Consider the following 24,055-nt stretch of genomic DNA (forward strand, 5'->3'; position numbering starts at 1 on the left):
GGTCCGGGTTGAGCCTGTCCTGGCTGGTGTGGCGTTGCGTCCACGGGCCATGCGAGGTGACCTGCATTCTTTTCATGGAGAGACTGCACGTCATCTCGAATGGCTCGTTGACCACGTCAGCCTGCTGGGACAGGTCACCCAGGCCGGATTCCTCCGTCTGATCGGGCTTGCTCCGACCCCCTCCTCAACTGGACCCCCTACGCGCCAGTCGTCCTCTGTGCCATCTTCCCACCCATCAGTCACCTGGGTGCCCTGTGGAGCTGCCTCTGACGGTGCGGCCAGGCTGGTGGAGGAGGCGTCCCTGCCACAGTCGGGAGTCGGAGGTCCAGCAGGGGTGGCCACATCAACAAATGCACCCCAGCCGGCGGAGGATGTGCAGGCAGCAGGAGGCAGTGCACGGGCAGAGGCAGAGCAGCAGCAACATGGTGGGAGACATGAAGGCTCGGGGCTTTCGACATCGGAGGGGCAGGCATCGGCCGGAGGGTAGGGGGACCCAGGACAGAGAGTGTCTTCCATGTGGCAGCGGTTGGGCCACGCCTTAGGTGCGGAGCGGCGGCGGGCGGAAGAGGCGCGGCTCACAATGGTCAGGGCGGAGAACTCCATGCGGAGGGCCCTGAGGCGGGCCGAGTGCCTCAAGGCAATCCGCAGGGGGTTGGAGGAGGACACGGCGTCGTCCCTGCGGACCCTCAGGGCCATGGAACTGGACCGCCTCCGGGACATAGAACAGGAGTTCGATGATGGCCTGGCCCGGGACACCACGGAGTGAGCCGCTGGACTTGCCCGCCGCCTTTGTATATAGTTCTTTAGTTTTAGATTTCCTTTCTTTCTTATTATGACTTGGAGTCGACGGACACTGCTCCACTTTTTGTATATAGTTGATTTTTAGGTAGGTTTTTTAGTAGGTTTCCTTTGTTCAGTTGGGCTCGTTTTTTACATAGTTCTTTATTGCATGGAGATTTTTTAACTTTTGACTTTGGGCAAATATTTTTTGGATTCTGATTTGCAGTTTTGTGTTTTTATACGGACATGCAGCTTTTTTTTTCTCATTCACATTGTAGTTTGTTTTCTTTCTTTAGCATTCTTTATTTTTTTCAATACAATTTTGTTTCCATACTTCACTGTGTGGTATCATCTCATTGGTTTCATGCATGTCATGTTGTGTGTTTTCCCATTCAATTGCAACCATTGTGTGTGACGGACATGGGTTCATTAGCTTAATGAACATTGGGGGTGTAACATGTGATTTCCATTTCCATGTGGGTGAATGGGTTACTTGGTAGGGCTTTTTGGCTGTGGAGGCTGTCCATTACGCACATGATTGGGGATTGTGAGGACCTGGTGGGGGCTGCCCATGGTGGCTGGGGGGTGGGGGTGGTGGGAGACATGAGTGGGGGCCTGGTGGAGGCTGCCCATGGTGGCAGGGGGGTGGGGGTGGTGGTAGACATGAGTGGGGGCCTGGTGGAGGCTGCCCCTGCACTGCTGGGGTGTGGGGGTGGTGGGAGACATGAGTGGGGGCCTGGTGGAGGCTGCCCCTGGTGGCTGGGGGGTGGGGGTGGTGGGAGACATGAGTGGGGGCCTGGTGGAGGCTGCCCATGGTGGCAGGGGTGTGGGGGTGGTGGGAGACATGAGTGGGGGCCTGGTGGAGGCTGCCCATGGTGGCAGGGGGGTGGGGGTGGTGGTAGACATGAGTGGGGGCCTGGTGGAGGGTGACCCTGGATGCTGGGGGGTGGGGGTGGTGGTAGACATGAGTGGGGGCCTGGTGGAGGCTGCCCCTGCACTGCTGGGGTGTGGGGGTGGTGGGAGACATGAGTGGGGGCCTGGTGGAGGCTGCCCATGGTGGCAGGGGGGTGGGGGTGGTGGGAGACATGAGTGGGGGCCTGGTGGAGGGTGACCCTGGATGCTGGGTGGTGGGGGTGGTGGGAGACATGAGTGGGGGCCTGGTGGAGGCTGCCCCTGCACTGCTGGGGGGTGGGGGTGGTGGTAGACATGAGTGGGGGCCTGGTGGAGGGTGACCCTGGATGCTGGGGGGTGGGGGTGGTGGTAGACATGAGTGGGGGCCTGGTGGAGGCTGCCCCTGCACTGCTGGGGTGTGGGGGTGGTGGGAGACATGAGTGGGGGCCTGGTGGAGGCTGCCCATGGTGGCAGGGGGGTGGGGGTGGTGGGAGACATGAGTGGGGGCCTGGTGGAGGCTGCCCCTGCACTGCTGGGGGGTGGTGGTAGACATGAGTGGGGGCCTGGTGGAGGCTGCCCCTGCACTGCTGGGGTGTGGGGGTGGTGGGAGACATGAGTGGGGGCCTGGTGGAGGCTGCCCATGGTGGCAGGGGGGTGGGGGTGGTGGGAGACATGAGTGGGGGCCTGGTGGAGGGTGACCCTGGATGCTGGGGGGTGGGGGTGGTGGGAGACATGAGTGGGGGCCTGGTGGAGGCTGCCCCTGCACTGCTGGGGGGTGGGGGTGGTGGTAGACATGAGTGGGGGCCTGGTCGAGGGTGACCCTGGATGCTGGGGGGTGGGGGTGGTGGTAGACATGAGTGGGGGCCTGGTGGAGGCTGCCCCTGCACTGCTGGGGGGTGGGGGTGGTGGGAGACATGAGTGGGGGCCTGGTGGAGGCTGCCCATGGTGGCAGGGTGGTGGGGGTGGTGGGAGACATGAGTGGGGGCCTGGTGGAGGCTGCCCATGGTGGCAGGGGGTGGGGGTGGTGGGAGACATGAGTGGGGGCCTGGTGGAGGCTGCCCATGGTGGCAGGGGGGTGGGGGTGGTGGTAGACATGAGTGGGGGCCTGGTGGAGGGTGACCCTGGATGCTGGGGGGTGGGGGTGGTGGTAGACATGAGTGGGGGCCTGGTGGAGGCTGCCCATGGTGGCAGGGGGGTGGGGGTGGTGGGAGACATGAGTGGGGGCCTGGTGGAGGCTGCCCCTGCACTGCTGGGGGGTGGGGGTGGTGGTAGACATGAGTGGGGGCCTGGGGGAGGGTGACCCTGGATGCTGGGGGGTGGGGGTGGTGGTAGACATGAGTGGGGGCCTGGTGGAGGCTGCCCCTGCACTGCTGGGGGGTGGGGGTGGCGGGAGACATGAGTGGGGGCCTGGTGGAGGCTGCCCCTGCACTGCTGGGGGGTGGGGGTGGTGTGAGACATGAGTGGGGGCCTGGTGGAGGCTGCCCATGGTGGCAGGGGGGTGGGGGTGGTGGGAGACATGAGTTGGGGCCTGGTGGAGGCTGCCCATGGTGGCAGGGGGTGGGGGTGGTGGGAGACATGAGTGGGGGCCTGGTGGAGGCTGCCCATGGTGGCAGGGGGGTGGGGGTGGTGGTAGACATGAGTGGGGGCCTGGTGGAGGGTGACCCTGGATGCTGGGGGGTGGGGGTGGTGGTAGACATGAGTGGGGGCCTGGTGGAGGCTGCCCCTGCACTGCTGGGGGGTGGGGGTGGTGGGAGGCATGAGTGGGGGCCTGGTGGAGGCTGCCCATGGTGGCAGGGGGGTGGGGGTGGTGGGAGACATGAGTGGGGGCCTGGTGGAGGCTGCCCCTGCACTGCTGGGGGGTGGGGGTGGTGGTAGACATGAATGGGGGCCTGGTGGAGGCTGCCCCTGCACTGCTGGGGGGTGGGGGTGGTGGTAGACATGAGTGGGGGCCTGGGGGAGGGTGACCCTGGATGCTGGGGGGTGGGGGTGGTGGTAGACATGAGTGGGGGCCTGGTGGAGGCTGCCCCTGCACTGCTGGGGGGTGGGGGTGGTGGTAGACATGAGTGGGGGCCTGGGGGAGGGTGACCCTGGATGCTGGGGGGTGGGGGTGGTGGTAGACATGAGTGGGGGCCTGGTGGAGGGTGACCCTGGATGCTGGGGGGTGGGGGTGGTGGTAGACATGAGTGGGGGCCTGGTGGAGGCTGCCCCTGCACTGCTGGGGGGTGGGGGTGGTGGGAGACATGAGTGGGGGCCTGGTGGAGGCTGCCCATGGTGGCAGGGGGGTGGGGGTGGTGGGAGACATGCATTGTTGATCACTAGTGCAAGGTGACATGTGGGTTGGCTGGGGGGCATGCCCATGGTGGATGGGCTGCCTGCGGGACATGAGCATGGGTGCAGGGTAGTCCCCCGTGGTGTGGGCTGCCTGCAGGGTCCGTGGAGGTTGTGGAGCGTACACCTGGGAGGGCCCACACGGCCAATTCACGTGTGGTACTCCCCAGAACCCCTGAAATACACGTACCCTGATGAAATCGCGTGTGGAACTTCCCGCGCACCCCTGAAATACACGTACCCTGCTGAAATCGCGTGTGGAAATTCCCGCGCACCCCTGAAATACACGTACCCTGCTCGCTCTGGGCCAATCGCGTGTGGAACTTCCCGCGCACCCCTGAAATACACGTACCCTGCTGAAATCGCGTGTGGAACTTCCCGCGCACCCCTGAAATACACGTACCCTGCTGAAATCGCGTGTGGAACTTCCCGCACACCCCTGAAATACACGTACCCTGCTGAAATCGCGTGTGGAAATTCCCCACGCACCCCTGAAATACACGTACCCTGCTCGCACTGGGCCAATCGCGTGTGGAACTTCCCGCGCACCCCTGAAATACACGTACCCTGATGAAATCGCGTGTGGAACTTCCCGCGCACCCCTGAAATACACGTACCCTGCTGAAATCGCGTGTGGAAATTCTCGCGCACCCCTGAAATACACGTACCCTGCTCGCACTGGGCCAATCGCGTGTGGAACTTCCCGCGCACCCCTGAAATACACGTACCCTGCTGAAATCGCGTGTGGAACTTCCCGCGCACCCCTGAAATACACGTACCCTGCTGAAATCGCGTGTGGAACTTCCCGCGCACCCCTGAAATACACGTACCCTGCTGTAATCGCGTGTGGAAATTCCCGTGCACCCCTGAAATACACGTACCCTGCTCGCACTGGGCCAATCGCGTGTGGAACTTCCCGCGCACCCCTGAAATACACGTACCCTGATGAAATCGCATGTGGAACTTCCCGCGCACCCCTGAAATACACGTACCCTGCTGAAATCGCGTGTGGAAATTCCCACACACCCCTGAAATACACGTACCCTGCTCGCACTGGGCCAATCGCGTGTGGAACTTCCCGCGCACCCCTGAAATACACGTACCCTGCTGAAATCGCACGTGGAACTTCCCGCGCACCCCTGAAATCCACGTAACCGGCCAAATCGCGTGTGAGACTTCCCGCGCACCCCGGTATACACGCACACGTATTTTTTGTCAGCGGGTGTCCGTGTTTGTGGGTACCCCTTTGCACGTCATTTGTCCTGGAGGGCCACAGTATAGGACATTCATCATGGCAGTATATAGGTGCTATTTGTTGGCGCACCTTTTGGCGCACATTTCTTACAGCCGCAGAGACGCTACCACCTGCTTTCTTGTGGCGGTCGTGTTTGTGCCTGTGCGCTGGTTTGAGCGTGCGCTTTTTTGCCCTATTCTATTCCATGAATACGTGTTGTAGGCGAGCGTGTGGGCGTTCCGCGCACTTGTGCCCTGTACTTCCCCCGTGACGCCCACGTTTTGGCAAGTTGTTCCCCATTCCGAGTGTTACGCCCGTGTTCCGCCTACTTTTGTTGCGTGCGCCGCGCTATGTGCGAATTTCGCTGTGGCCTGTGCGATTTTCGCTGTGACCTGGCGCATGCTGTTAGATGGCCTGTGCGCCAACGTGCGCCGCGCACTTTTTTATCGCACATCCGCTGGTTTTCTCGCGCACGGACTTCCATGAATCGACGTGCGCTGCTTTTCGTGCGATTTTCGCACTTGCACTGCGATTTTCGCTATTCCACTGCGATTCGCACGTTTTTGCCCACTTGCGCCGCGCTAATTATTCCATGAATCGGCCTGTATGTCTGTTCCCAAGACCAAACTTGTCATAAAAAAGGAATCTTGGAGACAAGGTTGCTGATATCCTGGCGGCATTACCACCAGGATACAAGCAACCTGTAACACTGTTATCAGCACTCAATCCGGCGGAATTACCGCTGGATTATGAGTGCCAGTGACCCATACGATTCCATGGGGAGATTAACTACTTGTCAGAAGAAATGATTATTTCGAGGTGCAGTGATGAGGAGGAAATTGATTCTAACTGGTTGGAAATCTGCTATTTCACTGAAAATTGAAGTTTGGATAGATGAAATGCACAAGCTGGCGGATATGGAGAAAACTATATATAGGAGAGAAATTCTCTCTTTTTGATAAGATTTTGGGGGAAGTTTATGCTTTTGTACTAGACTCTAATTAATTTTGTTATGGGCCTTTCGGGGGGGATGGTTTGGTTGGGAGATTGGTGGGAGGGGAGTGTATTTACTTTTTATTGTAAGTTTTTATTAAGTTTAACATGGTTTTGTTTTATTGATGATGTGTTTGTACTGATTTGGTTTTATGTATTTATTTGTCTCAGAACGAATGAAAACAAATATCCACAAAAAAAAAATACTGGCTATTTTTGCTAGTGAGGTGAGGGAATTACCTCCTGCTCTTGGCTAGAGGTAATTCTGGCCACCCTGCTGGCAAACCTGTACTTTTCTGGTGCTGTAACGTGCCGGTAAGCGGAATTACTGGCACGTTATTACAACTACAAAGATGTAAACAGGCCCAAAGTGTTGGTCAGCTGCATTTTCAAGCATACGGGTGGTGGAATTGTGTTACCTGTCCTTGGTTTCGGGTTTAAATTGGGCTTAAAATGAATGTCTAAAACAAGGATGTTCCTTGTTTTAAAAAAGTGTGGACGAGCATGGGTACCACTGTAGACTAGATTGCCCCCCATACACTTCTGTATAAGTACGATACAAAGAAAATATCATATCATATCATAGTGGTTGCGGAGGGGAGGTCAAGATTAAGTTGGAAGAGTGAGTAAAGCTGACCACAGCGTAGCCCATGTTTACACATAACACAATTCGATTTTCCCTATCATTTTGTTAACAATCGTAAAATAGTAATAGTGATATTGTTCTTACTATCATTTTGTACATAAACATCTTGCCTGGAGCGTCACTTCACTGCATAGAACAGAGCACGTGGCGCTGTTTCCTTAGTTTTTATTTTGGAGGGCACGAGGCAAGATGCACTCATAGCTACAATTGCTGTTTCTGTGGTATTTCTTGCTGGCGCACTAACTTATGGCAAAGCGTTTTACTTTTAATGGAAAACATGAAGGAATTACCAGGGGGACGGTGATATTTTTTCCAGTGACACATTTTATTGCTTTTCAAATATCTTTTTAGCCAACCAAAACAAAATGATTTCACATGGAGAAAGGGGTCACAAAAGAACTGAAATGCTGTTCACGTAGCTGCAGTGTGGAAGAGAAGTCACTGTGTGGGGATCTTTTGTACAGAAGTATCATGTAATTGTGTTTCTCAAACAAAATGCATCCTGTTTATTTTGAACATGCCAGGCTATAGGGGCAGAGGAGAACTTTCAAATCCTGGCATGAGAAAACAAGCATTGGCAAAGTGATTAGGTCTGGCTTGTCTAGTTGAACGTGTCTTCTTCTTTATTGGTGGGTGATGTCACTTACGCGCGCAAGTGTGAGTGTGTGTGTGTGTTTGTGTCGGTCACAAGTGCAGGTGGGTTAGTGTGTGCATGGATGTGCGAGTTTCTGTGTGCTTGTGCTGAAGAGACAATGATGGGTGGATCAGAAAGTGTGTATACGTGTGTGTGCAGAGCCGGCCCTAGGGGGGGGCGTGCCGGGCGGCCGCCCAGGGCGCCTTTTGCCCCTGCCACGCCAGCTCGGGGGAGTCTTTCAAGGGCTCCCCTGAGCTGGGGTTGTGGGAGAAGGCGCAGCAGGTGGCCTTTTACTGTAAAATGTGCCCGTGACGGGGGTGATTTAAATGCGCCCCTCCGCCGCAGGCACTTTTCACAAGAAAAGGCGTCATTAGACCAACACCACGCCAGCTCGGGGGAGACTTTCAAGGGCTCCCCCGAGCTGGCGTAGTGGCAGAAGGCGTGGCAGGCGCCTCCTTGTCATTGAATGAACCCGCAGCGGCGGGCTCATTCAATGGCAATGGGCTGCTAACGCGCCCTATTTAAACTCCTCGCCGAAACGAGGAGGTTAAAAAAAAAAAGTGGCCCCTCCTGGCCCTGCCCCCTTCCACACCGCCCCCTGTTAACCAGGGAGGCGCGCTGGGCAGGGGGGGCGCCAATTCACCCAGGGCGCTGCTGCCCTTAAGGCCGGCCCTGCGTGTGTGTTTGATTGTGTTAGACAGAGCAGAAGGGCAAAAGGGAGTGTTAAAGGATGATAAAGAAACACACGGGAGTCATGCTAGGAATTAATAGAAGCGCACAGGAGAACAAATAAAGAAGAGAAAGCATAGAGAAGAGTAAAAGAAAAACAGACTATATGGGAAGGAGAGTATTCTCAATTGTACATGAAGTCAGGTCAAGGCGCCCCTATGTTAATGTAGCGGCAACACGGGGGCTCTGCAGGATGAAGGAACAGGTGGATGAATGCTTGCTATCACTATCACCGATTGATACCTTAATGCATTTCTATTGGTTGCTTCCTTTTTCTCCTGGTTGGTTGTACCAAGACAGCCTCATTTGTTGTTCTTTTTCATTGGCTGCTTCTCTCACCAGCTCCTCCCTTCTCACTAGCTGTTGATCAATTAAACGAATACACAGAAAACAACACATTTTATAACGGTCTCTACACCTAAATTGTTTACATATAATTAGGAATGGCGTGTAGTATGGCAATTAATGTACCTCTTTTCAGGCCTGCCCCAGAAAGCAATCAATGGGGGTTGAGCTGCACACCAAATAACTCTAATTCATTCTGTAAGCAGTACTACATCAATAGCCTTCAATACAACTATAAAATACCAATTAAAAAAGACTATTTCTGAAAGTATTTTTGAGGAGCACAAGTAAGCACACCCTGGCTTGGCCTTCAAAATACCATATATTAACAGGCTTTCCTAGTTCTTAGGATAGATTACCCATGCTCAACTCCACACAATATTATAGAAATGTATGAAAAGTTGATTTCATTATTCCATGTACATGCATAAATACAGTACATCATGAGAAAATCACCGAAATATTTTCACCATTTTCAAACATGAGTGCTCAGATACACTAAAGATCAGCAGAACATTGAGAGTGTGATTGTGTGCTTCACGTGTTTCAGTCTATTGACCATCTCCAGAAACTTCACCAGGCTACCAAAAGATACAAAGAAAAAGAACAATGGGTCTCATTATAAGTTTGCCGGTCTGGTAGTAACGGTGCTGGTATGCTGCTGGCGCCGTTAATACCGGACCGGCAAACTACGAGTTGTGCTCGCGGGTGCCTTTCTGCCCACCAGGTCTGACCTACGGGGCTCAAATAGGAATGGGGAGTAATGAATACCAGCACAAGGCAATGGGGACGGACCGGGTCTGCCGGGATCGGAATGCCCCCGTACGTCCCCATTGCCGGTTGCCGGTAATTTCACGAGTTTGGCGGCAGCCGTGCCACCACCAAACTCGTAAAGAGGCCAATATCTTAGTTATGTTAGAGTGATATACGCATTCAAGTGTTCATGTAATGCTTGGAACACCCACATTTAAATATTATCATAGCATGCACCTACAGTGCAATTCAGAATATATGTGTGGCAACAAATGCTTGATTTTTAACATATGTTCCTCAAATATTTTTGCATTAATCTCCCTGGGAAAGAGCAAGATAGGAGGATCCATAAGGATAAGTCTGGGCATCATTAATAGTTTATCAAATGGATCCTAAAGAGAACACATACATAGAATCTGTTTATTACCCCCAAACCAATGTTCTCTTCCAGGTGCAATCACTGTAAGAAATGTAAAACATTACACTATTAGCTATTCTAAGAGGCCGATGTAAACCTACTTAGGTGGTTGTACAAGATAATAACCTCATGAATCCTTCCCCACTTGCTTCCTAGTGCACAATCTAAGTGAATCTTCCAGTTAACCAACAGCAGGTTGTAGGATTGAGCGTGTTAAATACTTACTTGCATAGCACACAAGTAAAATGGTGGTTCGTTGCATGATGGCGTCACCACACAACAAAATGACAGTGACGTCATCACCTAGAGCCCCAGAAAGCACCTGCCCCTCTACTATCCACCACTGTGAGGGATGGGCCTTCTTGCACGGACTACTTTGTACCCTCTCAAGTAGCCAAATGCCTCCCAGAGACTTCAGTGGGACCACCATCCCATAAAACCATAGCACATTGTCATCCTCCAAAAGAGTGTGAATCTCCATGGACTTCGATGGGGCCACCCTTAAAAAACATTTGCAGGTACACTCCTTCAAGCAACAGCAAGTTGTGACGGGTCACCAAGCCTCAAACTAGTCATCCTCAGAACAAAAGCAGATGATGTACCTATCGTAAGAGGTCAAGAGAACAGGTGGATACAAACTTTTCTAAAACGCGTCAGTGAAAATGAAACCTTATTTACTTGCTGAAAGAAATGCCATTTCCCCCAGGTCTGCTCTATATCCGACAGTGATTACTGGGATTCTTGTGCACCAGCGACTGGCAAAATATCACCCTCCTCCAGGCCCCCTTTCATCAGCAGGTAGCGTGCAGTGCACTCCAGTATAAGGCTCAGGCCCTCATTACAACTCAGGCGTTAAGGGTTCACGCCACCGTTAACCCTTAACGCCTGATTCTGATTTTAACGCCTGCTTTTAGCAGGCGTTAAAATCCATGGCGCTAACCCGCCATGGTGCTAATTACGCCGCCGTAAATTACGGCGGCGTAATTAGCGCCTTCCCCACTCCCATTATGCCCTATGGGGCAAAAATGGGAATGGGGAAGGGAAAATGGGAAATGGGGATTTACCACCCCACTCACCTTGGAATGGGGCGGTAAATCCGCCATCCACCATGGTGTAAACAGAGTTTACACCATGGTGGTAAAGTTGGTGCACTTAGCACCAAGGTTGTAATGACCGCATCAGTCTAAAGTAGCACCCATGCTCATCTTCATTTTTTATAGCACCCCATTTCTTTGATTCTGCAGTTTATATCCAGTGAAATGTCTGGAATGGAGTTCCCCCACCTACTCCCATGTTCCCACTACTAATGTCAAATTGTAGTCCTACTTTTATGTAGGTTCCCTCGCCCCAGTTTTTTTTATTTTGAAAATATGGTCCCGCTACCCCTCCACTGATTCAGCATCCCCACATGTGTACTACGGCTAAGAGTGCCTTTGATAGGGGTTGGCTGGGCCAATAGGTTGTACTTTCTACATCATAGAAGCACATACACAGCAGTAGCACTCTAAAATGTACCTGCACAAGCTTTCACAGTGATCCCACTCTCTCTAGAGCTAGCCCTACAAACAGTACATGTTGTAAATAACAACTACTAACATTACAATGGGGAGAAGAAGATGAGGAGAATACCTCAGCGAGGTGAGGGAAAGCCATCTGTTGCAATAGACAACATTTGAGCTACAAAGGATTGCCCATGCATCTATAGTCCCAGAATTGGGCAATGCTGTAAGGCGGCATTGTGGAACACTTACAGCATCCAGTATGCTCATCCCACAAAGCAGGTCAGGAATCCCAACTCCTCGGTGTCACCATTACCCCATCCGGCATCGCCACACCCAATTAGGCACAACAGCTCTAGTGAATGCCAGTAACAGCATTGGACATTCCGTTGATAAAAGAAAAGCCTCAGAGTTATCTCACCCACAATCAGACAATGACCCCTTATTCAGCAGCATCAGCCTCCCACGTTGTACCTTAATTCACCATTAAATACAGCGATCCCCCATCTAGCACAGTAGCTATAGAAGTCAGTAGTATGCAATAGTCACTGCATCAGATACAGTCATGCCCCGCAATCAAGGATAATGCATGTATTTGAATGTCAGCCCATAAGGCACCGGAATTCCTTAAAGTACAGTCCCTCAGTTTGAGACATACTCACAGTTGAGACACTGTCATGAGTATCAGAAAGGTTTAAACCACCAGGCACTGCTGAACCCATCACACACTCATCAATAACCATCACTAACATCATGGAATGCCACCTCGTCATGCACTGGCAGCCTGTTAGGGGCTCCTCACCCCCATTAGGCACAAGGCACCCATACGTCTCCACATTAAATACAGCCCATCAAGCACATTTATAAACCAATCACTGACTCACAAAAACCACGCATCTCTTGACTCCCTCCACACCCCAACAGGCAGTCACCAAAGAAGCAGCATTGTGGGACTGTCACTATATCAGGCACAGGCATCGTCACTCACACCTAGCCGAATAAGGTGTCAAGAGAAATATAGACAACATTTGTGAAAAAAGAGAAAGAGAGAGGGAGAAAGGACCTGATAGGAGAGACATTCAATGCCCCATCGCCCTATCAGAAATGATCACCATGGCATGCAGTCATCCCATGAAATGAGGCCAAGGATTAACTACTGCATCAGGTGAAGTCTTCGCCGCCACACCCTACAAAAGGCAGAATCCCCTCTGATCTGTTGACAAGAAAGAAAGAGAGAGAGAGACAGAGAGAGATTGAGAGAGAGAGAGAGAGAGAGAGAGAGAGAGAGAGAAAGAGGAACAGAGTGAGAAAGAAAGAGAAATGCAGAGACCGTCAATTGGAAACAGAAAACTAGATGGGAAGCACAGTCAAGATCAGAGAGACTGGAAAATGCACCAAATAAGACGCGGTGTGTGTGAGGAAGTGGGTGAGAGAACAAGGAAAGATGGTATAAGCGAGATTCATGGTTAAGGAAAGAGAGTGTGAGAGCAGGTGAGGTGTAACAGAAGGTTCAGCAACCTTGTCCTCTGAGGTGCGTACAGTCTTCTTTATCCACTGATTGTTCCATGGTTTTTAATTCTTTAAAAACGAATACCGTGGTCTGCTATCAAGGAATCCCACAGCTCAGAGAGAATAAGGGCACTGGGAGTCTGAAATTATTAACCCACATACAGTTGACAAATCTTAAAAAGGGACACATTGTACAAGAAACAAGATGAATCTATCATCCCACAACACACACTCTAGAAAATATGGAATTTAATCCAAAGTGTTTCAGAATTAATGTTACAAAATAAGCTACTCCGGTATTTTGTAACCCTTTGATTTATTGCATCATTGTGAAATATCAAATAGTCTATTGATATTGATATTGATATTTTATTTGTATACCGCTACTACACAAGTGATTCAGAGCACGGCGAGGCAAGGGAGGGGAACAGGGGAGAACAAAACAATGATCTTACTAGGCCCATTCACATTGAAAATGCGCAAGTGCATTGGAGATGTAGGGGGGAAAGTGCTGAGCAAAAAATAAATAAATAAATAAATAAATAAATAAATAAATAAATAAATAAAACATGAATGAATACATAACAAAAAGCAACAAACAGTGGTAGTGCAGCAAGAAAGGCAAGTGGCAAGTGGAAGGAATAAGGCAACATACAGGATGTGTTTGAATAAGTGCAGAAAAAGAAAAGGGGGGGACTGTACGGTTACAGATACAGACCCCAATGCAAGGGATTGCCCGGAGGCCATGCAGGTGGGTGGCAGGATGAGCAGGTACCTGGGCCATAAAGACAGATGGAGAGCAGCCCAGAACAGATCAATAGGAGATAGGACGAGAGAAGGCAGAAGCAAAGAGGAAGGTCTTGATGTGCTTCCAGAACCGGAGATGGTTCTCCTCAAGTTTCAGAGTGGCAGGGATGCTGTTCCAGAGGGAGGCCCCAGTGAAGACAGAGATCTACCCTCAGCTAATATCTTAGAAAATCAACTGACCCTGAGGAAGTTAGAGGTGGAGGGGCTCGGATGGGGAAGGTATTTACGGAGGGACAGCTGAAGATATTTCGGACCCAGGCCCCAGAAAGCCTTGTGGACAATGCAAAGGGTCTTGAATTTAATCCTTGCAGCCACTGGGAGCCAGTGAAGAGATGTCAGGGCTGGAGAGATACGATCCCAGGGCTCGAGGCCAAGGAAGAGTCTTGCAGTCCTGTTCTGGATAAGTTGCAAAGGGCGGAGTGTAGAAGCAGGTAGATTTAGAAAGAGGCTGTTGCAATAGTCCAACCTTGAGAGAACCAGGCCTCGAGAGACAGTGAGTTTCTGGGGGAAGGAGAGGAAAGGCAAAATACCTCTGAGGAGCAAAAGAAATTAAAAACAATTGCAAATAATAGTTAGACCAATATGATGACCAATCTCTAACCACATATTTTTGTTCAGTAACCTCCCCCTATCATTTCATATCTGGAAAACACAGGTCAAAACATTGTGTGGAAAGAAAGAAGAATGTGCAACACCTTCCCCCAGGTTTCCATATAATAGAAAGGATTAATTTAATCACGTTATTATATGATGATGATGCTGATGATGATGATGATTATTATTATTATTATTATTATTATTATTATTATTATTATTATTGAGCTTCTTATACTACACCAGTTCCACACCATAAACCTTGTCCAAGTTAGGGAAATTCAGGCCCCTAGTCTGCTGGAAGGCATTGACAGCATAATAGTGTGATATAAGAGAAAAATAGTAGAGTGTGTTGTTATTGGAATGGTGTGTAAGCAAGTGCTCGAATTATCTAGTTGAGGTGGTGTGAGTGCATGTGTAAAGTTTGGGTGTGTGAGGGCTTCTAGATGTGCTCGTCAATCCTAAGTATATTGTGGGAAAGGTTTGATAAGGTCAAGATAGGTGGGTTCCCCAAAGCCCTGAGATACCAATCCCAAGTGTATTTGTTGGTTGTGTGAAGAAACTTGAAATAGGTAGATAAGAATAAGTTGAAGGCGACTGAGGGAAGAAAGTGGATGTCAGCAGATATGACAACAGTTCAGTAGATGTGTAACTATTGTACGATTGACTATTTCACTAAGTGTTATGTTAATAGTATTTACTTAATAACTGTTTAACTCGTTGCAACATGTAAGTAATTTCACATACACTCAAGTGGACCTTTATTAATCACAAGTCTGTCTCTGTTGGTCTTTGCACCAAACCTTACTTCTCTGCCACTCTATAACAAAGAGTTAGGTTAGACTTTAGTGGGAAGCTTGGTGGTTCACCAGGTCTGGATATTCCTTCTTAACAGTTGAGTACCACATGTTCAGGTACATATGTTCAAGCAAAGGTTGCCAGATGGAACTTAAGAGCATGAGCCAATTGTGTAACAGCATGGAGAGGTAAGTTATGCCGTTATGAGGTTTAGGTGTAAGCAGTCCAGAGAGTCAAGGATCCTCACAGATACCAGCCTTCAATTTTCTTACAGTCTAGATTTCAGCAAACAGAACTCACTATAATAGCCGGGCTTTCCCTATTTCTACACAGGAGAAGATGGTTATCCCTACACAGAAATTCACAACTGCCCACTTTTACAAGTTTTGCCAGCCACCACATGACAAGAATGCACACAACCCTCCAAGACAACCATCTTTAACACTATACAGCTTGTGTCTTGGCCAAGAAGTGACTATGAGGAAGGCTAAAAACAACTACCAACAATGACGTCCCAAAACAACTGCATCTACAAGATGATGCCGGGTGACGTCAGGACATTGATGTTAGGAACAACTAAGCCTTTTAAAAATTAACATAGAACTAATCAATGTGTGAGATGCACATTGTACTATAGACCATCATGGAGAACAATTATGTACGGCTGTATAACTAACACAATGAATGAAAACACAATGAATATAGCCCTGCTGGATAACAGTGACAAACAAATGATACCTGTCTTGCCACATGCTGCTAGACACTGCAATTAAAAGACTGACAGCTAAATTTCAAAATCCGAAACTGATACAATAAAAACTAAACCAAAAAACTCAAAACATAATAGAAATTTACAAAATGAACAAGAAAAGGATACAATAGAAATCTACTCAATTTAGCATAGACAACAGTCAATGGGCTTCATTCCGAGGTCATTGTTAACCCACCGCTGACAACGGTGGGTACCCGCTGACCTGGAAACACTGAATCCGCCACCTGAATTCCCTGTGCCACCGGGACATAACAAGTCCTGCCAGCGCGGGAAGGCAGGCGACAGCTTTGGTAACTCTCCATTCCTGTAGAGTCTGACAGGACTCCAGGGGAGTGGGGAGAAGGAAGCACTGTCTCTGTTGCTAACGGTGCCGGTGCTTCTGTGAAAAGTCTGCTTGCAGGGGCTGTTGCACCCGGCAGGTTTGACCCTGCCGGGCGCAACGACCCCTGCAGGCAGACTTGCAGTGTTGCGGTCCGGAAACAAGGGTGCTGGTAAGCTTACCGGCACCCTTGTTTCTGGACTGCCACACTCGGAATGAGGCCCAATGTCCTTGGTGAGCCCATGATGCAGGCATGGCTGCCACTTATAGATCCAAAATGTCTCTAATTGACGAAATCCTATAATATTTTCAAACAATCTTGGATGTGGAAGGCTCAATTCGAAGCCTTGAAATGTTTAGCAAAACTGGAATATTCCTAATACACATATTGGAGTGGTGCTCACTTTTTCTGTCCTTTCTTTTCCTCAAATTGTGACGTACGTAGACTTTCCCCCAAAAACATTTCAATCAGTAGACAACTTATTCATTCAATTCAAGCAAATCATGTAATATTTTAACATAATATATCATCAAGCCAATGAATCTGTCAACTAATCCATTATATTGCATTATTACAACAAGTGCAGGCAAGACCTTGGTGGATAAACAAGAATGAGCTACGTTTAGGTCCAGACAAAGTCAACAACCTGAGAGAGATTCTGTAGAGATGACTTTAGCTTCCAACAACAGTAATGAATCCAGAGACCATCAACCTCTAAGGAAGCCCGCTCTAGATCTGTGACGCATTTAGACATATGCCAAAAATGTAAGAACAGGCAGGGTCTGGACAAAAAAAGACAGCACACAGACTTCATCTCAGCAAAGTCGTCATTAGTTATGCATAGTTCATTAAGGATTTTTCACCCGTAGAAGCTAATGGCTTGTCATTTGTTTCTAGTTTGAGCAATTTTGAGTTTCCAACAGTGGTTGAACAGTTTTGTTGGATTTGTTCCTTGCAATCAAAAATGTGTTTTTAACAAAATCCATATGTCTCTCAGTTTCCTCATCAATATGGAAAGTTCAAAACTTTGAAGTGAGGTGTGTTCCCACCCCAAAAGTCTGCATTCCAAACGTGCGTACATGTGGTTTAGGTTGAAACTCAGTGTGGAAGAGGAAAACCATTGTCTCTTTAAGTCAGACTGTCACCATTGTATTAAAGAACACTGAAAAATGCATTGTTGTAATGGATAAAAGTAATTATGAAAAAAAGTGTTTTAAAAACGTGTGCGGCACGCGTATTCATGTATTTTTGGAGGATCAGTAGCCGTGGCGCAATGAACACCAAGCAGCGCCAGTAACGGCCCCAAACACACCCCCTGTGCGCAGGAAAAAGCTGGCACCAGCCAAATCGCGTGGAAAGGCCCGCACATACCCCGTCCGTACCTCAGTGTAATCGCATAAACCCACTCGCACCAGCCAAATCGTGTGGAAAGGCTCACGCACACCCCATCCGCACCCCAGCATAATCACGCACCCCGCTGGCACCAACCAAATTACGTGGAAAGGACTGCACGCACCCTGTCCACACCCCAGCATAATTGTGTACCCCACTCGCACCAGCTAAATCGCGTGGAAAGGCCCGTGCATACCCCGTCCGCAACCCAGTGTAATAGCATACCCCGCTTGCACCAGCCAAATGGCTTGGAAAGGCCCGTAAATACCCTGTCCACACCCCAGCGTAATCGCGTACCCCGCTAGCACCAGCCAAATGGCATGGAAAGGCCTGCGCGAACCCCATCCGCACTCCAGCGTAATGGTGTACCCCACTCGCACCAGCCAAATTTCATGGAAAGGAGATACACGCACAACTTCCCTGGAAGCAGCCACCTCCTCACGGGACAGCCAGACCCCAGCAGCCATCACCTGTGACCATACCCCACAGGCAGCCCACACCACATGGCACCCCATCACCCTTGACCATACCCTGCAAGCAGCCCACACCACATGCGACCCCCACCATCACCCGTGAACATACCCCACAGGCAGCCCACACCACATGGGACACCCACCATCACCCGTGACCATACCCCGCAGGCAGCCCACACCACATGGGACCCCCATCACTTGTGAACATACCCGGCAGGCAGCCCACACCACATGGGACCCCCACCATCACCCGTGACCATACTCCGCAGGCAGCCCACACCACATGGGACCCCCACCATCACCCATGACCATACCCCGCAGGCAGCCCACACCACATGGCCCCACACCCTCACACCCGTAAACACTGTGGACCGATAGACATAAATGCGGCAGATGTGAAATGAAATGCCACCACACGCTACACACTCAAAGTGCATCTTTACACACATCCATTGGTCATGCACACCGCAGCATGCCACATGCCATTTGAAGTCAAACATGACACATGCATGCAAACATGAACAACATAGGCCAGCATCATGGACATAGAACAGAATAAGCAAGAGTGAATTTTGGCTGAAACCATGGAGACCAGACACCTCTTTGATGTTCAATCAAAATATATATTGTAAAAACAGTATTGAAGTCATACTCATATAAACAAATAAATGAAATCAGCATCAAATGATCCAATAAATACAATATCATCAAAAAGAAAAAAAATTGTAAGTCAAACAAATCATGATGAAAGTAAATTTGTAGTCCATGTCCATAAAGCAGTTAAAAAAGAAAACACAAATAAAAAGAAAATCATTACTCCATTGTGAACTGAAGATGATCCTTTAAAAAGAGAACTATGTCCAAAAATGATGAAGAATAAAAACAACAAAGAACTTGTCACGACACTCGCCCAAAACCCCCTCTGGCAAACCCATTGGCCAGGTTGAGTCAGGACTCAGGCCTCTAGAGCCTAGCATCCTCTTCAAAAGCCCTCATGGGGCCAGGCTCATACACCATGAAAAACAATGTGCTTGGGAACTACTTTATTGTATTGTCAGCCAACATGGAGGCATCCACATAGCATGGTTCCTAAGAACCAAGCTATGCGGTCTAGTGTTTTGGGTGTGGTAGCTAGGGACTACTTTACCTGGACTATTTTGTTGGGGCTATTTAAACCACACCCAAGCAAGACAACAGGCTTCGCGTTACTTTGCAGCTTGCAACGTGATGCTCACCATGTCCAGCTATTCCCTCGAACCTCGGAGAAGCAGGACCTGCAAGGAGACAAAAGGAACATTATTAGCAGCAGCATCTTACCTGCAATCTTCATCTTTAAACACTCGCAGCTACTGAGAACAGCTTCCTCGAATCTGCACGCCTCCCGGACAGAACGACCTGAAAGAGGAAGATAGAGGCAACATTAAAGAAAGCAGTAGAGACATTTACAAATTACGAACTGCTCAAAAGGCTTACCTGGCTGGTCGCCTCTCGGCTAGCACCACTCCGGACATTCCACTCGCGCTGAAGAACACCGTGACCTACAAGGAAGGAAAACACAGGTTAGCAAAGGCAAGACTTCGTAGCGCTGCGCATAGCGGTTAATTACCGCATCATAGCGCTCTTAATGCGCCATCATTTACCAGCGGGGCTCAACCAAGCCAGTTCACCGCGCTGAAGCTCCGCATACCTAAGGGAGAAAAAAGAGATATTTTAAACAAAGAAAGACCTGCAGGATAGCAACAAAACTAAAGAACAGCAATAAGACCTACCTGAACAATATCAAATGGGCCGGCGTCAGTGAAGTAACTGGACCGCACTCGCCCATGAAAGACAACGCGCCCTGCATAGAAGGCAGGACGGAGAGCACGCCTAATTCTACCACGAGGTGAGGAGAGGGTGCCAGAGGGACTGAATTCATACAGGGGTGGAGGGAGGATACTTACCCCAGTCGGTCAGTCTTGAACACAGTCCTCCTGTATTTTCAGGCAGAACCTTCCCGCAGACCACATCAGGGCAAAGCTGAGAAGTATACCAGCGAGTAACCTGGCTGGGTGGCGTCCCTGTGGATACCATGTGAGCGTAACAGAACTATATACAAAATGTGGAGTAAAGTCCAAAAACTCCAAAGAAAGAAAAAAACAAAAGGAAACTTACACCTAAAGAACTATGTACAATGGCAGCGGGCTAGTCCTTTCACTCACCATTTCCCCCCAAGGTCTCGGCCAGGGCATCATCGAATTCTGCATCGATTTCCAATAGGCGGGCCTCTGCTCTCCCCTCAATGGGCTTGCAGGGACTCCAATGTGCTCCTCTCAAACTTCCTGCAAGACTCCCCGCCTCTCTGCACGACGCAGGGTATTCTCCGTCCTGGCCATGGTGAGTCGTGCCCCCTGTGTCCTCTTCTGCTCTGCTCTGATATGCTGGCCAAATCGCTCCAACACGGAAGACATCCTTGTTGAAAGGTCTACGTGTGACTCCTGCCCGATGGCCGATACCTGCCTCCCCTCCATTGGAAGCCCTGAGTCCTGTCGCCTCCTATGCCGAGCTTGCTGCCACCGAATAGCCCGGTGCCTGCACCTCCGGGACAGCCTCCTGGGTGATGACGATGCCCGGGGCTGTCGTGCATGTGCCCTGCTGTTTTGGTGCCTGCTCTTCCACCATTGCCACATGTCCTGTCACAGGATGGATCTCCATGGTGACCACCTCTGCTGATCCTCCCTTGACTCCCGATCCTGGCAGGGATGTGGTCCCTGCCAGGATCGGCCACCAAGGTTGGCACAGGTACACAAGGGGCCCTTGTGGTATGTGGGCCGGAAGATGGCAGGGAGGACGACTGGCGCACAGAGGAGGCAGGCGAGGAGGGGGTCACATAAGTGGCCAGCCCATGCACCCATTGCGATACCAGGAAATGTGCTAGCCAGTTCACGAGACGGGAGACCTCCTCATGATGATGTGCAAGCCCCCAATTGGAAGCTTGTACATCATCACAGATGGAGTCTGCCCACCTCGTAAAACTAGCTAGCACATGTTCCAACCTGTACTGAATGGCGACATCTTCAGGCATTGGCGTTTCCGTCTGGGTGGAAACATCTGCAACCTGCGGATGGGTCCGGCCTGGGGTATGCCCGCAGGTGCATACTGGTGCAGTCGCAGTACCAGGGACAGGATTAGGCACAGGCCCCTCCACAGTGACCTGCACAGGCTGCGGCCTCCAGCCCCTAACCCTGGACTGCACTAGTCATACCTACGTCATCAACCCTGCTGGGCGGCATCTGCTGGGCTGATGTGACCTCCTCCTCCTCTCCCTCCGCCGCCAACCTGGATGCCTCCCCACTTTATTCCACCTTGTCTTTCCCCTGTGCGGGCTCACCTGTCCCTCCCACTGCTGAGGAGTCCTCCACCACCTTCACCCTTTTGGACTTATGCTCAGCAGCTGCGACTGTTGACTTGGACTCGGCACCAGTCTCCTCTATCCCCGAAGATGATAGGTGCTGGGAGGCAGACTGGGCCTTGTGTCTACGCCTGGTGGAGGCATCCCTGCTACCGTGCTCCACAGCGCTTTCTCCGCCCTCTTCTCCCATCATCGCTGTGGATAGGGAAACATAGAACACATACATCAGGGTACTGAACATATGTGTGTTTGTCTCAATACAAATGTACATCAGGTCACCACCATCATCACCATCCACTACACACAGGGAAGTGCCATTCAAACACATGCACAATCATGTCTGTCATTCACAACAGACATTCACATCCTTGAACAAGCACTGGTAGCTAATCAGAATTATGCATTCAGCTCACACGCATCATGGGAAATACACATCTCATTCACACACATCACCTGACAGTCATGAGGCACTCCATGGAGCTATCACATCAGAGTGCACTCAAGGTCAAATTGGCAGCATGAGGCAATCACACAATCAAAAACTCGAGTAACATACATCAGGGATTCTTGTCCAGTCACACACTCACTACTCAGACACATGCACATGTAAACCATGCTTGTCCATTATGTCGGCCAAAGCACCAATGTGTCACACCTATGGCATGCCACAGTCCAAACTCAGGGATGCAAACATGTGCATGGTGTTACATGCTGGCGCGCATCATGCATTTCAACACAGACACCATTGATGTTGCACACACTTGAATGGACTCACATGCAGCAGTGTCTGGGGCATGCACACAGGATGCAGGCCAGACATAAGCCCAAGGTGCACACTCCAGCCACATGTCAACATGCACATGCACTATGGTGGACAAGAACACATGGACACTTACCAGTCGACTCCAGGGTAGAAGCGCTCCAGGACCTGCATCTCACTGGTGGTCAACTGGCCCCAGTGCCCCCTTCGGTCATCACCAGCTCTGTGGAAGCACCAGGCCTTGTTGTGGGTCCTGGACTTGAAGTCTTCCCAGTGCTTCTGGACATGTGTGTAGTCACGGGGTGCCACCCTCTCCGCGTTGATGGCACCCACGATGTCCGCCCAGATCTTCTTCTGTCCTTCATTGCCGACTTGCGATGGTCTGGGGAAGAGGGCATCATAATGCCCCAGGACTTGCTCCACCAGGATGCCAAATTCCCTGGGTGAGAAGCTGACAGCCCTCTGCCTCTCTGCCGGGGGGGTTTGCCACTTGCCTCAGATGGTGCTGTGTCAGACATGGCAACCCCTGAGGCAGGTGTGGGTGGGCAAGGTGGTCCTGGGGCTGAGCTGTGGAGTGGTGGTATGGCAGTCGAGAGTCTTTAGGATCAGCAGTGGTGGTCACAACAACAGGATCACTGGCAATGGCTTATGAGCAGGCACAAAAATGCAGGGCACGTGTGCAGCAGGCACACAGAGTGGGCAGGCAGCAGCAGATGGCTCGTAGGAGGCAGCTTGGGCAGTTGGAGGCAGGTAAATTGGCTGGTAGTCAGGAGCGTGGGTCTTCCGTGTTACTCACGTGGCCAGCCATAAACAGAGTGACTCTGCATGTGCGTAACCAGTGCATTAGCCTGGATTCAGAGGAAAGGCCCTAAACGCGTACCTTACGTGACATGTGCTGAACGTTGGGCGTGGTGTTCAGAATCGGGATAAAGTAGAGCATAGGAGAGCATCATACACTTGCCGAGTTATAACGGACAGATGTGTGGACTTCGTTTCACGCGATCTCTTCACTGCATGCAAGCCTCTTCTTTTGGTGGGGGATTCCCTCCGCGAACATGCGCGTGTACCTTTGAGGCTGACAGTCAGTTGCGTACGGCATTTTGCAATCTGTGGGTGCACCTGTGTGTCGTGTAACGCCTCATTTAACATCAGTGTAGCTGCATACTCATTTCTTGTGTTGCTGGGTGCCACAGTGTATTGCGTTAGATTTTTTCTTTACATGTGGCCTGCAGAGGGGACGCGTACACATTTTTTTCATATTTGAGGTGCCTGTGCATTACGCGGCCCATTTTTATTTTCCAGGTGTCACATTGAGCCTTGCTGGGGCACACTGGTACCTGGTACATTTGACATCACGTACACTGCCCCCTCACTCATATTGCCCAGGACAATCGATAGCTGCACCTTCAATTGAACCAATCCATCTGTGCCATGACTGGGAGGGAAAGTAGTGGGAAGGGAGGTAAAAGTGGCCGGGGTGGCGGAGGCACCCAATGTGGCAGAGGCACCCGAGGTGGCGGAGCTGTGCAAGGTGGCAGAGGCGCCCGAGGTGTTCGAGGTGTCGGAGGTGTGCGAGGTAGTGGAGGCGCCTGAAGTGGCGGAGGTGTCCGGCCCCGTGCAGGGAGAGCCATGCCCTACACCCAACAGGGTCAGGAAGCTGCAGGGGCATTTGTAGCAACCACGACCCAGCCTCCAGGTCACTCAGCCATGCCTGTGGGGATCCCCGCCCCGGTCCATGGAGATTCAGGGCAGATGCTATCCGTGCATCAAGGGGGAAGGGACATGCTGTACAGCATCATGGCACCGGCATTCAGGGTCCAGATGCAGCAGTGTCACCTGCTGTACGCAACCGCCAGGGTCAGCCAGGTGCAGGAGCAGCTGTAACAACCACCACCCAGCCTCCAGGTCACTCAGCCATGCCTGTGGTGCTACCCGCCCCGGTCCATGAAGACACAGGGGCAGATGATATCTATGCATCGAGGGGAAGGG

This window comes from Ambystoma mexicanum, chromosome 4q, assembly GCF_040938575.1.
Source record: "Ambystoma mexicanum isolate Mex_15411 chromosome 4q, UKY_AmexF1_1, whole genome shotgun sequence".
NCBI classification, from domain to species: Eukaryota; Metazoa; Chordata; class Amphibia; order Caudata; family Ambystomatidae; genus Ambystoma; species Ambystoma mexicanum.